Source organism: Lagopus muta, chromosome 16, assembly GCF_023343835.1.
Source record: "Lagopus muta isolate bLagMut1 chromosome 16, bLagMut1 primary, whole genome shotgun sequence".
Classification (NCBI taxonomy): Eukaryota; Metazoa; Chordata; class Aves; order Galliformes; family Phasianidae; genus Lagopus; species Lagopus muta.
This window is the reverse complement of record NC_064448.1, coordinates 5,824,304-5,841,173: the sequence shown is the minus strand read 5'-3', so window position 1 is coordinate 5,841,173 and position 16,870 is coordinate 5,824,304. Positions and strand designations below refer to the sequence as shown.

At 47.4% G+C, this 16,870-nt stretch overlaps 1 long non-coding RNA gene across 6 annotated transcripts in view; it reads left to right on the top strand.

Annotated features, from left to right (window-relative positions):
• The first annotated feature begins 409 nt into the window (after positions 1-409).
• LOC125701141 (uncharacterized) overlaps positions 410-16,870 on the top strand; it is a 44,753-nt gene continuing 28,292 nt past the window's right edge. For 3 of the 6 annotated variants that reach the window (XR_007380155.1, XR_007380158.1, XR_007380154.1), the window contains exons 1-2: positions 416-751; positions 873-1,031. This is a non-coding gene — a long non-coding RNA (uncharacterized LOC125701141). Of the gene's footprint in view, positions 752-872; positions 1,032-16,870 lie in introns of all 6 variants that reach the window. The other 3 variants (XR_007380157.1, XR_007380159.1, XR_007380156.1) reach the window with 3 other exon arrangements.

Genomic DNA, 16,870 nt, shown 5'->3' with positions numbered 1-16,870 from the left:
AAGATAAATAGAGGAGGGAGACAAAGGTCTTCCAGCACGGACAAGGTCTCCGCTCCGTGTCTCCCAGTGCTGGTGCTTACCAAACATAGCCAGGGCCCCCGTGAACCCTCAGCCCAGCAGAGTAGTAAGATGAGCTCCCTCTTCATTTGGCCTCGCTAAAAATAGCGGAGGGTAAAAAAAGGCAGAGTCAGGACCCTGCTGGACCAGTAGTCAATGGGCTGAGAGGAGCGACTGAACTCCAAATACTGCTCAGCAGCCTCCAGCTGACAGGCTATTTTTTGCCATGGTTGACTAAATATGGTCAGGGAGGGAAGAGCACGAGCAGGGGCCGCTCGCCCGGCGGTGCATGTTTCGGATGCTTCGCTGGGTATATAAGCACTGGAAAGGTGGACCCACTTCCTGACCAGCGCTTGCCCCCCTCGGTCTCCCCCCTCCCTGGGTGCGTGTGTGCGTACCCCTCCCGGTGGCTGACCCCAAGCCAGGGCTGACCCTTGGGAAGGAGGGGATCTAGAGAGGGGACAGCCCCATTCCGCAGCCAGGTGTGCTGCAATCCGGGCGGGTTGGGTCCCTTCTCCTTAACCCCCGCCTCGCCCGCCGCCGCCGGCGCTCCCCGGAGCCCCGCTCCCCCCGCTCAGCCTCCGCTGCTCAGCCTCCGCTGTACCGCGCTGCCTGCCGCCTTCCTCCCCCCACCGCCCAGCCGCGATGCAGCAGCGGGGATGGAGTTGTAGTGGTGCTGGGCGGAGGGGGTGAGGTAAGGGTGGGGGGGGGAGGTTTGCCTGATGATTTTTTTTTTTTTAATTTTTTTTTTTTTTCCTCCAAGTGAGGACTAATACCATCACTGGGCCTGCTCTCTTTTTCCCTTCCTGCATTAGAGATTGGCTATAAGGAGAAGGCTGACGGCTGCAGCATGAAGCGCATTATTACCTTGTGATTCCATGACCCTCCTCTATGCATCCCTAACTCTCGAAAGCTGATTCAGCTTTCAGCTAGTGCTCTGGTGAGTCCTCTGCTGCAACAGAAGCTCCTAACTGGTATGTCTCTTTTTTTCCTTCCCCTCTTCTGCTCCCTTTCTTCCCTCTAACTGCACCAGCTCAGCTCGTTTTTAAACACTTTTCTGACCGATGCAGGACTGAGTGCCCATCCAACTTACCCGGGGACTCAAATGTCTGCTTTTGCATCCGGCAAATGTGTGTGTGCTGCGTGTGTGTGTGTCTGTGTGGGGATGTGCCGGCTGCCTCTAATCCATGGATGAGTTGGGAGACCTTCCCCCCACCTTTATTCTTTTTTCTTGTTGTTGTTGTTGTTGTTCTGCTGTGGCATAATGTGCATTTAAAAGGGGGGAAAAAAAAAAGAAAAAAAAAAAGCAACAAACTGCAGAGCAAGCAGTGCACTATAATAATCTGAACTGAAATGTTAGAACTTTGACATGCAGCCGTTCTGCAAGGTTAAACTGGCCTTTAAATGCCTAATTCAGAGCCAGGCTGGCTAATGACACCTAGGGGGATTGGGGCTTCATTTATTTATTTGCACCAAACTAGTGGCTCTGAGCTAATACCAGACAGAGCAAAAGGGTGAAATGTGGTTAAACTTAGCCTAACTTGCAGTGATCTCAGTGCTGCGGTGATTAACTGTTCCAGTGCCGAAAACTGAGCGTTAATTGTGGACGCATGGCTTGTGGGCAATCAGAAAGGAGATGCAAGAAGAAGTTAGGTTTTCCCTGCAAGGGGTTTGAATTCAGGTTACACTTCATCCATCAATCGGCTGTTATTGCTTTTGCAGCTGAGAGTTAGCTGTGGTCATTATGTTTTATATGATAGTGGTGATACCTGATCACATAAATGTATATGCATTGGTATTGTGCGAGGGGTACTGTGTTATATACGTGCATGCACACAAATTGGGCTGTATTTTATAGCATGCATATGTATATTTTACATGGCTTTATACAGAGATATTAAATGCTATATATAAACAGGTGTAGCACATGATCCTAATACAATGCACCTTCAGTCTGTGCTTGGAGTATGGCATTTGCATATGTCTGTGCTGGAGAGAGTGTGCACTCAGCAGCCGTGTGTAATTGTGGAGGCAGAGCCCTGTGATCTGGCTGGCAGTTTAATTGCTGGTTCCCTGGCGCGGGTGGCCATGCTGCCGCCCCAAAGCACTGAGCCTGGTCCATTCACTGCAGCTCAGTCCTGCTGGGTTCCCTTGGCCATGCCCAGCCCCAAACCAGGCTGCTTCCAGGTGCCCAAAGTTTTGCGCTGCAAAGCTGCAGCCTGACTTTGCCACTGGGACTCGAGGAGCTCCCCCAGAATGGGACAGAGGGCGCAGTTGTACAGCACCATGCTTCCATCCTTCACACCCCCTCCATCCCTCCATCTCTGTCCTTCCCTTTTATTTGCTCCTTGCACTCTGCATTATCTGCATTCCCATGCATTTTTTCCCCCCAGAGCAACCACAATTTTACTGTGCAGCTTTTTCTGCTCTGAGTGAGCCGAAGTGGGTGGAGGATGCTGGGCGATGCTCACCCTCCAACATTACTCCTGGTGCTCACAGCAGGATGTGGACCACAAAGTGCCTCTGGCATCACCATTAAATCACTGCCACGCCGCATGTCTGCTCCTCCACCAGCAGGGCCAACCCTACAATCACAGGCAGATTGAAACCTAGATCCACCACCTTTCTGGGAGCAACCAACAGATAAACCTGGCTGCCGCTGTTGTTCCATTGTCTCCAACATTTGTAAGGATTTTATGTGACATCTTTTAGCTCACTGTAGTGGCTGGCATCCCGTTCTCCTGCTCATCCACAGAAGTTTGGGACAGTTCAAGACAGTCCATGGAAGGGGGATTTCAGGAAAGCAAATTGGGAATGAGTTGAAATGTGCTATGGTCCAAGATGTCAAGCAGCAGTCCTGTTCCGTTGCATGGCCTGTTGGTGTTTATCTAAGGGGAATTCAACATGGCCAAGTGCCTTGGCCATGTGAAACCCAACTGAACTCAGTTCTTTGTGGGCTTTTGAGGAATTCTTTTTAGAATCTGAGCACCAAGACGTTTCCTCGCGCTCCTCACCTCTCCCTTCACTTTAATTTCACTGCAGTCACGCAGTACCATGGTGCCACAGCTCGATCTCTCTTGCCCTTACTCCAAACCGACAGTGGAAATTTACCTCAAAATGAGACAGATAATGGCATTTAGTGGGGCTAGAAGCCCTGTGGCAGTGAGGAAGGGCACAGTGCGGAGCCATCATGGGGCTTGCGCCCATGCTGCTGCATGGTGCATGGCACTGAGGGGCTGGGGTGAGCCCATGGGTTTGCACCCGGGCTCTGCAGGGCTTTGCAGCCTGATGGTGTGGAAGTCAATCAGCACAGGGAAATATTTACTCCCACTCTCTCAGCGATATTTCACAAAGCAGCGGGGGAAAAAAAAAAAAAAAAAGGAAAACACATCGATACAATTAAGTATTCCAAAGTGCTTACTTTGCCACTTGCTAAGTTTACTTAAACCCTCTTTAAAGGCTTCATTAGAAACTGGTGAGAAACGGCCAAATTCATTAGCGTCGAGGCAGGCGTTGTGCATTTCGCCTGCAAATTGCAATCGAGCGGCGGCGGGGCGAGGGGCGCAGGTGAGCGCGCACCCGCTGTGCTGAGAGAGCGGCAGCGCCCGCCGTGACCTCCGGAATGCCGCCCTGCATTCAACCCAGCCACATTGTTCCAGAGCTTTAAAGCTCAGCGTGGCGGCTGGCGGAGGGCAGAGGCAGCGGGAACTGATGGCTGCGTGTGGGGATGAGCCCCACGGGGAGAACTCCGAAAGACTTTTTTGGCCTAAGCTACCAGCACAGGGCTGGGGCTGCTTTTTAGTTTGCATTGCTGCAGGTGTCTATCCCAGGTATGGGGCTCCGCTGGATGACTTGTGAAAAGCAAATTGTCTTTTATATATGTATTTTTAAATACCCTGAACTCCCCCGCCCTCCTCCAAAGGTATATTGGGGATTGTTTGCTGCAAGGTAGTGTCACACTCACGGTGACCAGCAGAGGAAAAACCACTGGATTCTCTAGGTAAGATGCTTTCTTCTTCCTACGCCTTAATCTCTACTGAGTGCTGGAAGTGATGGCATGTCTGTAGCTGGTGAGTTCTCTTGCTCTGCCAGATGGAGCACTTCTTGCTGGTGTTGCTTTGTAAATCAGTGCTATGCTGGATTTTGGCTTTCTAAAAGCAAATTGGCTTCTTGTTTCTAAATTGCAGGATGGAGGCAATTGGGAATTGATATCTACTTAACCTCTACCCACATGGCTTTGTCTAAACCTGTATACACATATATATGCGCATATTTGTCTTTATATATATTTACAAAGAAATCAAATTCCTTCTACTAAAGCCTTTTTAATCACTGAAAGTTTACAATTTCAGTGAAAGCATCCTCTTTGTAGGTGGGCTAGGAGTGTGGCTTTTCCTCTGTGCCATTCCATGACAAAGTGCTGCAGGCACTCTGGGCATTGCCCTCTACTTCTTCCCAGCCTTAAACCCCAGCAACCTGCAGGGGCAGAGCCGGGATGACCAGCAAGGGGAGTGAGGGTGTGTGTGTGTGTGTTTTGCACATGTGCTGCCTCAAACTGTGCTGTAACTCACTCCTGGGAAGTAAATGGCACGCCAGCCCTATTTCCTCCCGTGTGCATATAAATGCGCATATTGAACCTACCTGCTTGAGAGACATACTTCTTTATATGCCCATATGAACCTGGCAATCTATGGAATGTAAAGAAGTATGTATTTCAGGTGGGAACTCTTCTCGGAGGAGCACTGTGTGACCCCGTGTGAAGGGGGGAGAAAGACAGACAGATTTTTGTCTTTTTTTTTTTTTTTTTTGAGATGCCTGACATGGCAGACTGGCTGGGGAGTCAATTGATGATCTTGTTCCAGTGCGTGTATTGTTCTGTCACTTTGCCTGTGTCAGCAGGTGGAAATGCTCATCAGGACATTAAATATTCAATATGCTGACTGCGGCATGGGCTTTGAAAGGCGATGCCAGGGGAAAGCTGGCTGTCCACTCCTGGTTTTCAGCAGGGATGCAGACCAGTCCCTCCAGATTGCTGCTTCCCCCTTGGCCTTTTTTCCTGAAAATGAGGCTGGTCCTTAATCCTAGGGAAAAGGAAAGGAGTTGGAGGCAGGGAGAAGAAGGGAAGGAGTTGTGACTTGGAGGTGCAGTGTTTTGGCTTCATGTGAATATGCAAAGGGCTTTGGGGATGTTTCCTGTGTTAAAACTTTTTGTGCTTAATGCTGGAGAGGAAGCGATGTTCACTGTGTGTGTGCCGGCCTTCGGACACAGCCATTGGGCGCCCAGGTCACAGCTAGAGGCAGCAAGCATCCCTAGTGTGTGCTGGTTATTAGGGGGAAATAAGAAAATTAGCTCCTTGAATTTGGGAAGCTTTCCTGGCACTTTGGTTTTCCTTTCTCATCGTAAGACACCTGGTTATTCTCCCAGCATCCCACAAGAATGAGATGTGGTGATACAGATGGGTTGAACGTTCCATGTGAACAAGCAGAACTTTGTGCCTGGGGAGGGCAGGTGAAGCTTTCAGCCCCCATTTTCCTCAACCATACAGAATGCACATATCTAGGCTGATAGATGCCTGCCATTTGGCACCTCATTTCTCCATCCCACCTACCGACTCCCAAACTTATCCCCATCACCCCGCCGTGCAGCCAAGGGCACAGCAATGTTCTGCTCTGAACAAATTCCCCATGGTTTCAGCACATCTGTGCTCTGGAGGCCTTTGCTGAGCCTCAGTTTGGTGTGATTCATGGCAAGCTCTGCTGCCACTTGTTACACGTACACCAAGCACTTGAGCACTTGGAGAGCAAGCACTTCTCAATTGCAGTTTAGGAAAGGTGTGCTGGGCTCTTAAGGAGATTTCCTATGCATAGTATTCCATAGGTTTTATAAATCTTTTCTTTAAAAATAATATAAAAAAAAAAGAATGATACAAGTGGTTGGCGCACATGGAGTACTCAACCTCTGCCTGGGAGAGGAGGGTCCTCTGCTTTGCCAGGTGCTTTGGGAAGACGCATTGTCCCCTGGACAAGGATGGATCCCAGCCACTGATGGTGTTCTGCCCCGATTTGGGGCCACAATTAAATACAAAGAGTAGGGTGCCAGAAAACAGAGACCGAGCATTAGAGCTCCCAAATGGGGCTGCAGTTTCTCTCACTTGTACATCACTGCTGGGAGCTTGAGTTGCTGGGTGAAAAATGAGGATGATTCTCACTATTCTGGACACAATAATAATTTCCCTCCTTTCCCAAATGCCCTTTTTTACTACCTCTTCTCCCTTCCCTTTTCCTCTCTGCTTTCCTCCCCATCCTTTCCTTGTCTTCCGCTTACTTGCGTGCTTCTCTTTTTCTCTTTATTTCTAGGTTGCTTTCTTGCTTTCATCTTCGCTCTTATGTTTTTCTGTTTTTCTTTTCTATTTCTTTTTTCCTCTTTTCTTTCATTTTCTCATTGTCTCGCTCTTTCTTTTTCTTGTTCTCTTCCTTTTCTCTGCATTCTCAGTGTGGGTGTTACTGAGCCTTCCACACCACTATGCAGATCTCTAGCGAAGGTGCCCGCGGTCTGATTTACAGCAGATACCTGCATCCGTAATGCAATTTTTATCTCCTTCCCCCCTCTCTGAATTAATATGCTTGTTAATCACACGGAATTGCTAACTTTAGGAAGTCACTAAGTGCTCAGATTTATTTTTACGTAAATATTTTCAAAACTGTAAGTCAGCTCTGTCTCACCATGCGGGAACCACGTGGTGGGAGGTGTGTGGGTGCAGGACACGTCCTGAGACCCTCCCCAGTCTCTGATGCAGTGGGGCAATGCCAAAAATTAAATAGGAATGCTGTGTATAGATCCCAAAACCATGGCAGCCCTTTAGCCATTAGCATCGCCCACCAGTTTGCGCCATTCTTACTCTTTGCTTCAGCTCCTTCTCGCTTTTCCTCTTTTTTGGATTAAAACTGCGACCGTTCCTCCACACTAAGTCCTCTCTGTTTCTCAGCTCGAAGTGAGCCTCTTCTCCTTCGCTCTCCTTAGAGTGGAGCCGCAGGTTCTGTGCCGAAGCGAGGCACAATGCTTGGCTGCGCCCATCCGTCCAGCAAAGCGCGCACCAAACGGTCCCACCGGCAAAAACGGGAGCTCTGAGGACTGTAAAAGCCATAAATCCAGTGGACCAAATTAGTTACATTTTCCTATTCTATGCCTCACAAAACCCAGCCGTTCTTGAGATGAATTTTCCGCATATGAACGGAACTACGGTCAGGTACAGAACGGGAATTTTGCGCGCGCGCATGGGAGCACAGGGATGAATTTGTGCCGTGAGTTTTTCCCCTGGATTTTTTACTGTCATGCGTTTATGTTGATGAGCTATTATTACTTTTGTTGCTATTACTTAATACAGGAAGACAGGTGGTCCAATAAATCCCAGCACTCTTTTTTTTTTTTTTTTTTTTGGTAAAAAATAAAAATAAAAAGGGGGGGGCTATATTTGCAATTCAAGTTTAATAGTGCATTCATCAAGAGCAATAAAGCATTCATTTTATTGCACGAGTATTTCAAGGGATGTGCTGGCCCTGGTGAAAGCATTAGTAAAGGGGTGCATCAGCAATCTCATTTAAAACTGTCGACCCAATGTGAAAAATGTTGCGTTGAAGAATAAACTGCTATTAAGCATGATTAGATTGACCTGCAGGACAGATATTTTAGCTGCTGCAGCACAAGTCGATCAAAGTGAGCATCGCTTAGATTGCAAATTTTTTTTTTTTTTAATGCTCTAAATTAAAAATGAAAGAGCCTCAGAATATTTAGGGCCAGAGAGTGACTTTGGGGGTGAGATTTGTGTGTTTGATTTGAGGAGGTTTGGGGAGGTGGAGAACAGGGGGAAAACATATTAATTGCTGCCCCTTTAGCATACATTGAAAGTATGTTACTCGGATCAACCAATCAAAAAAGAAATTGTGCTGACTCAGCATTCGGGCTAGTCTGCACGTCCGATTGCAGAAGAGATCAGCACTGCACTGCAGTATCTTTCCCTGCCTTTGACACCAGCCTAGCTGGGCAGGGCTTCCCTTGTGCTTCTCAGGACTGGGTTAGGCCAAGAACAAGAGCGGGCTCTGAAGAAATGAGGAGAGAGCCAAGGTTTCAGGTGCCTTGAGCTGCTCTGAGGCTTTTTAGTCTGTAAGCAAGAGCTTCCATGCTAGGTTTGCCCTGCCAGATGCGAGCGGCATGTATTGCTTGGGAATATATCTATTTTTAAAGAGTTTCACCACATCTTGCACTTCGCAGTGGCTGTGGGCGAGGGGGTGGTGTGTTCCTTGCAAGAGAAATATCCTCACTCCGGAGCTCACATCCCTCCCCTGAAAGCCATGCGCTGATTTCAGCTATTCCCTCCCAGTGAAGATGCTCAGTTTAGCGCTTTCTGCTGAAGTTGCTCTTGACCCGAAGCCATCATGCAGCAAGATGCTTCCCTGTTGGGATGCAGGGTCATGGCGAGTGCAGCTCATTGCACCGCCTGCTTGCTGGGCTGCAGGCAGACGTGCTGCTCCCCTGCCTTTCTTTCCCCCAGAGAGAGGGGGGCTGCTCATGTAGAGATGCTGAAGCCATTGCAGGCATGAGACTGGAGAATATCTTGGTGCAATTACCCAAGGACAAGCTCATTCTGAGTGCCTAGTGGCCAAAATGCACAGACTTGTGCAGCCTGTTCAACAGGTAGAGCTCCAAGCTGACTGCCTCCTCTGACACCCTGTAATGCTCCAAAGGAGGTTCTGCTCATACGGTGTAAGCCGTGTCAGCATGCACCCTTGGTTTGAGCTTACATTTCTTGCATAGATGTCTGTATGAAGGAACAGAGGCCAATAGCTGTGTGCACAGGTGGAAGGTTGTTAGAGGACAGACACACTTTGAATAAGAGGCAAGTTTATAGTGAAGCTTTTAGCAGTTGGAGCAGTTACTGGTGGTGCTCAGGATGCTTTGATGGAAGCGGGGTGTCTGACACCTCAGACAGATGCAGCTTTTCCTTTTTTCCCCCTATTTTTCTTTCCTCTTTTCTCGAAGCACAGCACTCTGTTTGCAGGTGCCTCGCCATGCCCAGATATGGCCTGTGCTGGGAAGGGAGCTGCTAGCTAAAAAAGCCACAAGCAGCCCAGTGGGGCCGGCAGCAGCTGGTATAAATAGTGCTCATTCTCAGCTGCCCCTCTGCTGGGCCGGATTAGGTGGCATCTGGGCAGCCAGGGGCTCGTGACCACCAGCCGCAGAAGTCCCCAAGCAGCTGTGAGGACAGGAGCTGTCCCTGCAAAGCCCTTACATAGGCACGTCGACCCTGGCATTTGGGGAGTCGGGTAAAGCTACCAGAGCAGGAATCCAGTGACCTAAGAATGATCAGAAATAAAGTTCACTGCGGCACCCAGGCAGAGCTTCCAATCTGGGATGTGGCCCAAGGTTGGAGGCAGAATTTGGCCTTCTGCTTTTTACCCTGTGGCATGCATGTGAAATCTGCAGGGACGGTGAAGGGGAGGCAAAGTGTTGCTCAGAGCGGCTGAGATGCAGTTGCTTCCCTCTCTGGGGCACAGTGAGTTAATTTACTGTGAGGTGAGGTTATTGGAATCTGATTTAATACTTGTGTTTACTTTAGGTCAACAAATTAAAAAAAAAAAAAAAAAAAAAAAGGAAAGAAAGAAAACAATACCACAACAAAGCTTAATAATTTAAGGCACTGGCTTGATGGAGGCTAATAGAAAATAATGCATCTCATGCAGAGATTTCCATCCCAAGCTTGCGGAGCATGCAGTATGTGCTCCTCCTGCCATGCCTGCAGTCAGTGCCATGGGAAGGGGCAGTGTGGTGCCTGGAGGCAGCTCATGATGTATGGAAGTGAAAAAATTGAGCAGTGAATGGGATTGGTTTGATTGAGTGGAGATAAACATGCAGGCAATAGCTGAAATGCGATGTGTACAGTGGGGGGGTGCGGGATAAAAAGCTGTTGGCACCACACGTCAGATTGGAGGGTCTGCTGACGGGCAAGGGATGCATGGGTGGACACAGGTGATGCTCAACACATGATTGTTGCAGAGTGTGTTGGGGTTGGTCCCAAAGTGACCACAGGCTGGGTAGGGGATGCCTGGAGCCTTCGGGTGCACCGGGAGATGCAGAACTACTCACAGGGTGAGATGGCAATTCTTTAGTGGGGAATGGCTTCGCCGCTAAATCAATGCAGGGGCTTTGTCCCCTCCCTTCCTTGCCGTGTCAGGACTCTGAGCCACACCAGGTTGTATTCTTTAATTTAAGCTGTGTCCTAATGCCTTGTCTCAGAGATAATAAGACGCACACACATACGTACCCGCTAAAATCCATTGTGCCATTTTTGCAAAGAACAGCAGAAGCTGCCCGTGTGCCTTCCCCTCTCTGTCCTCCACGCTCATTTGGCCTATTTGAAGTGGAATTTATTCCTGGGAAGGTCCCCATCAATTTGCCTTGCTCTTTTGTTGACAAGTTTATTAAAAACCTGGGCAACTCCATATTAAACTTTTATCAGTGTCGAGGAAGAATACGTCCTTAGAGCGGCCACAAAAGTTATGGATTGGATCTGAACATTTCTTGTTCCACTGTCCAGCTGAGTCAGCTTAACAAATAAAAGCTGCCACCTCCATTTTTTTCCCTTCCTCAAGAGACAGTTCCCTTTCCAGTGTAAGTAACAGCAGCAATAACACAAGGAGGTTTCAGGGGCGGGCAGACAGGAGCTTTTCTTTGCACCCATCTGTCCTTACTGCTGATCAGAATAATTATATTAACAGGAAACGGGAATAAAATAAGAGCCCTGTGGGTAGTTATAGTTTCTTATCTCTGAGCTAATTGTTTGTGTAAAGTAATCGACACTTTATAGATAAATATATGAAAAAAATACCCCCCAAAGTTAATACTGGTTGTACCGAGAGCAACGTGAGTAGTTTCACATTTCCATACCCTGCAAGGGCACGGAGGGTTGGCAGCGCGGCCGGCGGCGATGCTCGGTTGGGGATGTGCAGAACCGTCGTTCCTTTTCCTTTGGTTGTAAGATTAAACCGAGAGGAGGCCAACGTGTTGCAGGAGAGATGTTAAAAATAAAGCGCTGGCATCGCATAACCTAGTTCCTGTTTTGCCTTGCAACGGAGTTTTTATGAGTTGAAAGAAACCTGCAAAACAATTGGTGAGACGGGTTTTGAGCTGCCACAACAGAGACAGGCAGGGAAGAAGCGAACCGAGCGGTGGTTCTTAACCTCTGCCAGATAAATAAATAAATATCTGTCCCCAAACAACATATTTCTTGGCCTGTCACCGTGTCCAAGGATTTTTTAGTTCTTAAACAGGTTTGCTGGCATAATTTGTCAAGTACAACAGGGAGGTTTCCGTGTGACAGAGGATCATTTTTCACCACGCACGGTGGGGCACGGAAGCCGTCCTGCAGGCTCAGAGCAGCTCCATAATTAGATAACGGTTAACATACGTGTATTAGAGGGATCATCCTTCATGCCATGGGGTACAGCAGAGCCTACCACTGCCAGTACCATGCTGTGCTGAAAGCAGGCAAGGAGTGGGCCGGACAAATGCATCTTACTCCAGGAGTTTATCTGCATCACCATTTGCTCCAATTATAACTAATTGGACACATATTGCATTTTCATAGCATCTAATTTTCTATTGATTTGAACGGGACTGATGGTGTTTTGTACTGTTAAGTGGTATCTCGTACCCGTTGTTGTTTAAAAATGCTGAGTACACTCCCCTGTATGGAATTATGCAGTCAGCAGATGTTTTAAAACCTCTTTAATTGTTCGGTCCATAAAATGCACAAAGTGTATTAGGGAACAGCTTTGTTCTCTTTGAGTATGTGAATTTAAAAATCCAAACTCCAAACTATTTCTGCTGCTGGTTCCAGGAGCTGCAGCTCTCAGCAGGCAGCCCAGTCCCAGGGTTGGACTCCCTGCTGCAATGGATGCTCCGCAGTTCTTAGGATGTGTATGAAGCAGGACCTTCAACTTCAGGGTGAAATTTGGATTAAGACAGAGATGATCATATTGAGAGCTAAGACTATGATAAGGTCACTTGTGGTCTCCTGTACAGCTAAGGAATAAGCCAGTAATTGGTAGAGTTTGGGGTTATGTTCTCTGTTATAGATCTTGCTCTCTGTCTCGACAGTACATTCAAATAAAACCGGACTATCAGATTAGCCATTGCATTTCAGCAACTACTCAGTGAAGCAGGATGAAAGCAATAGTCCTCTGTTCAACATCCTTTAAAGAAGAAAAGATTTAAATGAGATATTTAGTGTAGGAGCAGAGAGGCAGCCGGGAAAAAGCCTTCCTAGCATTGATCATTGCAAGCATGGTGGAGATTTGAATGCTTTGGATAGTGGCATATAAGGAAGAAGGTTTTTATGCTGAGGGTGGTGAAGCTTTGGCACCGTTCTCCCAGAGGTGGTGGTGCCCCATCACTGGGGACACCCAAGGTCAGGCTGGAGGGGTTCTGAGCTGTGATATGGAGCTGTGATGTCCCTGCTCATTGCAGGGGGTTGGACCACATGGGCTTTAAGGGTCTCTTCCAACTCAAGCCATTCTATGATCCTATGATTAAAGGTAGATAGGGCAGGCAATAGGAAGTGGGAATTGTTGTGTCTGGGGTGCCCGTTGCCTTCACCAGCCATTAGCAGGAACCGCATCGTGTTGGTGGGAGACAGGTGGGATCATGGAGGTGTATAAACTAAATAGACACTTTATTAAGTTCAGGTAATAGTTTTGAAAGACTGAGTGGCTACTGCACTGTCAGCAGCTCCTTTAGTGCCCATAGGAGCTGAGTGCTTTTTAATTAAGTCAAATAAAATTCAAGCGGAAGACTTCCCAGCCTTGGCTGAAGCATATTTTTTGGGTTGAACACCTATAATTTTAGAAATGTTAATAAAACACAGTCCACTTTTTCCCCTGTAATAATATAAATTAAATTAATATTTTATGTCTAAGAAAAAAGGATAAAAGCAGCGAGGTTGTATTTTCTGGCTTACAAATGGCACATTGTGCAGAATACAGCAACTGTGGCATTGATTTAAACATGCTTGCAAAGACACCATGCAATAAAGTTGAATCATCTGCAGTACAAGTATGGCTGTTTGGGGGAAAAATAGCCAAATGAGAGAGCAGACATTTTCCTGTATTATCAAAAGCCACTTCATTTTGGGAAAAATTCCTCAGATTTAGTGACATTTGGATGGAAATCAAATAACACATTAACTTGAGGAAAGGGAAAAAAACCTTCCAAAGCTAATTAAAAGGGAATGTGCACTTCATTAAGATAAAGCTGTAGGAAATCAATGTTCTGTATTGTTGTTTTTTCCTTTTGATTGGATTTTAGCATGATAAATTGTTAATGCATTTGATCTAAAAATGATTTGTTTATTCAGATGAAGAGCAACAGTACTTTGTCTCATTTGGCCTTTTAACTTATAATGATAATGATTTCAAGAGATGTTCATTTCTCAAAAGGGTATTGGACTGGAATAAGCAGGAGATTTCTGGACTCAGAAGGATGGGCCCTACGTAAGGGTTCCTTGTAGGCTAATTCTACTGCATGTTGAATCTTCTGCTTCATTAGGAATATCGACAAATGTTGATAAATTCTTTGGCTGTTCTGCGCTGTCTACATAAAATGTCTTTATTAGAATGCTGAAGCTAAAGCACAAAGGTCTTCACTGCCCTGGGTTCTCTTATGTTGCCCACTTTCGGCCCCACTTGCCATGACGGTGCTTTGATAACACAGGGATCTGGCTGCTCTCAGAACTGTAATCATGAACAGCAAAGCTGACATTTGAACCAAAAGCAAAACAGAGGTAGGCACTGCACAGCGATCAGCAGAGAGGGGAATGAGATGCGCTGTTTTATTTGGCTATTTTGCTGTGGATTTGCTTCAGAGATGTGTTCCTCTATCTCCCCAGTGCCATTCCACTATGTGACCATTCCTGGCTGGGGCAGTGTTGGTGCCATGGACAGAGTCCTAAGGGCAGAGTAACCAGAAGGGACCTTCCCAGTGAAACCCAATTCCAAGCACTCCTGGGAGGAAACAACTGGATGAGGATGACCTTCAGACAGCAAACCTACATTTGGTGGTGCAGAATTGCCCGGTGCTTGAACCTGGGAGGGCAGTGGGAAGTGTAAGTGACACCAAAGCCCGACCTGGCTGGGTTTCAGCACAGCTCACACCTTTGAACACATCCAGCAAAGCCTCTGTAGCTCCTCTTGCTGCACTGCTGGCCAGGCCCAGTTGTGTGGGGCTGTGAGCCCTGTGTGCTGCAGCCCTGCAGCGGAGGTGTGGGGATGCTCTGCCTCAGTTCTGGGAAAGCCTCACCGCCAGAACCATCGTTAGTCGTGATTAATGGCATCTAGGAGAGAAAACCTAATTTTCTAAAAAAGGAAAACCTCACTCATAACTCACTGCAGAGAATTCAAACAAAACGTTATGGAATGTCAGTGCGTGCTGGCATTGATTTTGGATGTGCTGTGGGGCACCCCCTGAAGCAAAGCGAGGGGAGCAGAACAGCACTCAGCTCCAGCAGAAGATGTTGTTTTAACACCCTTGCTGCCAAAACCAATGGGATGGGGACAGAACAAGGGCACCTGAAGCACGCTGTGCTGATGTTCAGGCAGTTCAGTGCTCTCTCTCCTAAAATCTAAGTGCCCGTCAGGGTTCAGCTTGCAGTCTTAGTGCAGCATCGGTCACCTCTGGCACTTCCACCTCCTCCTGATCTCTGGTAAATAATTACTTCCCTCCCTCCTATAACTCACCAAAGGATGAGTTTAATACTTCTAGGTCCTCACTGACTAAGTTTCCATTTAGCTCCTTGGCTTGATTGTCTCTTGAAAAGGTACCTAGAGATAACTCAATTAAATTAATTGTAGAGCTTTTTAAAAAAGATGTTCTCTCTCTCTTTCGCTCTCTCTGCATTTATTTATAGGCAGCTTACAGTACTGAGGCTGGGCAGTTAAGTGATCTGCACTACTTACTGTTATAATACAAAGCCTAGATTTCTTGGGGAGCAGCGATGCTGGCCCACCTGCAGTATCTCTGCATGCAGTGCCTTACAGCACAGGTGCTTTTTTCTCGGTGTCATCCTGTGGTGTGTGCGGTGGGCTGTGAGGGAGAGGGGGAAAAAGTCACCTTTGCCTCGTGATGCATATAAATTCTTTAAATAGGTTACACACGTGGCGATGTGCAATATCTGCACGTGGCGCTGGGTTAAGAAGGAAAGGTCTGGCTTTATTGGCTCCTGCTGCTGCGATTAAAAATCTGATTTACTGAGTTATTGGGAGCAGTGAGTGCTCACGATGCGGGGCTCTTCAGGAGCTGCAGGCTGAGCCCTTGCAGATGGGCTGGGAGAATGAGGGACTGCTCTGCTTTGTCTTCCATTCTGCACCCTCCCAGTGGTGATAAATACAATCCTTGCTTGTCTTCAGTGGATCAGAAAGCCATGGAAAGCACTGGTTTTAAAGGTAGATGAGAAAACTTGAGTCACCAAAATGCAGGGCATGGATGGGGATAGCAGACAATAGATCTGAAAGGAAGAAGACAGGAGGTGACAATTAAATGACCTGGATTAGGACAGTACTCAGTTGCACTGTGGTAGCAATGCAGCTTCAAAACAGAACCAAATACCGGGTTTAAAAACGCTACAGGCAGGCATTGAGTGCTACCGACTGTTCCACTGCTTTTAAAACTGCCTCTTTAATTCAGACTCGCTCTTCAGCCAGAGCTGCTAAGAAGCTTAAATAAATCCTGAATGCCTGAAAGCGAAGCCATGTGAACCCGCGCAACATCAGGCAGCAAGTTCAGAAGAGGTCCTGGCGACTGTGAAGGAAAAGACCCTGAGGAGTTCCCCTCTTTGCTTTGCAGAGTGTGAGGCCAAATGCTTTGCTAAAGCTGGTAAAATGGAACCAAATCAACTGTTCAATGGATTTGGTCCCCTTCAACCAGCTGTAGCTGTGCATTGATCTCTCAGACGCACCTCGGAGGTTGACCCGGACAGCAGAAGAAATGGACACGTGAGAGTAGCCAAGGAGGGATGCTGATGGCTGGCGTCTGCAGATCTGTCACCCGGGCTCTAAACTGGTGGGCTGAGCCCGAGCCTTTATGTGGCTGCCAGTCAATTCTGTGTAACGGAGACCACTCAAGATTGATAATCTCTATCGTCCTCCTGTATTGATCTCGGCTGTGATTCAGGTCTGTGTATTTCAAGTGCAAATGCTGTACGTTTTACATGTGATTGCTCACGCCGCCCCCCCGGGAGCCTCGTGCTTGTGTTTCATCTGCTGCAATGAAGAATAAACATTTTGATCTGAAGTTCCCTCCTTGTGTTTTGTTCCATGCGCTGAGCTGCTCCCAAAATGGGAATTCTGAGGCTGTCAAGGCAGGGAATGGAGCGGGAGCACCTGCTGCTTCCCAGCTGCCTCAAACTGGCCAGCAATGTTGGGTGGTTTGAGAGATAATAGCTTTGTTCCAAATAAGGTCTCCATTTGATTGTGTTGGGCTTATGCTCCTAAAGACCTGTGAAGTGTCTGCTGGTCTCGCCCTTATAAGCACAAATATTATGCTAATGGACTTGAAGAAAATCATTGGTTTTCTCCATGTCATAATGATTGGTGGGAAAGGAAGTTGGGCATCATCTCTTCCTAACTACTGTGAATCTGTAGGACTATCACAAGCTATTGCTGCTGGTATAATGAGCCATTTGGATGCACGAATCTGATATGAGATTGTCCATATCTTTACTTCTTAAGGATACCTGGCCCAGGATAACCCCTGGCATTAGAGGAGA